Here is a 408-nt window from a genome sequence, read left to right as displayed (position 1 = left end):
AGCTGTTCCTATTCGGCCATCTTGCTCCGCCCCCCACATTTTCTTAATCCAGTCTGTCACTGATGGACATTTGGGTTGATTCTAAGTCTTTGCTATTGTGAATAGTGCCGCAATAAACATAAGTGTGCATGTGTCTTTATAGCAGCATGATTTATAATCCTTTGGGTATGTACCCAGTAGTGGGATGGCTGGGTCATATGGTACATCAAGTTCTAGAACCTTGAGGAAATGTCATACTGTTTTCCATAATGGTTGCACTTGTTTACAATCCCACCAACAGTGTAAAAGTGTTCCTATTTCTCCACATCCTCCTCAGCATCTGTTGTTTCCTGACTTTTTAATGATTGCCATTCTAACTGGTGTGAGATGGTATCTCATTGTGGTTTTGATTTGCATTTCTCTGATGGC

The sequence above is a fragment of the Colobus angolensis genome, unplaced genomic scaffold (assembly GCF_000951035.1).
Source record: "Colobus angolensis palliatus isolate OR3802 unplaced genomic scaffold, Cang.pa_1.0 Scaffold764, whole genome shotgun sequence".
Lineage (NCBI taxonomy): Eukaryota > Metazoa > Chordata > Mammalia > Primates > Cercopithecidae > Colobus > Colobus angolensis.
Note: the sequence above shows the minus strand (reverse complement) of the source record.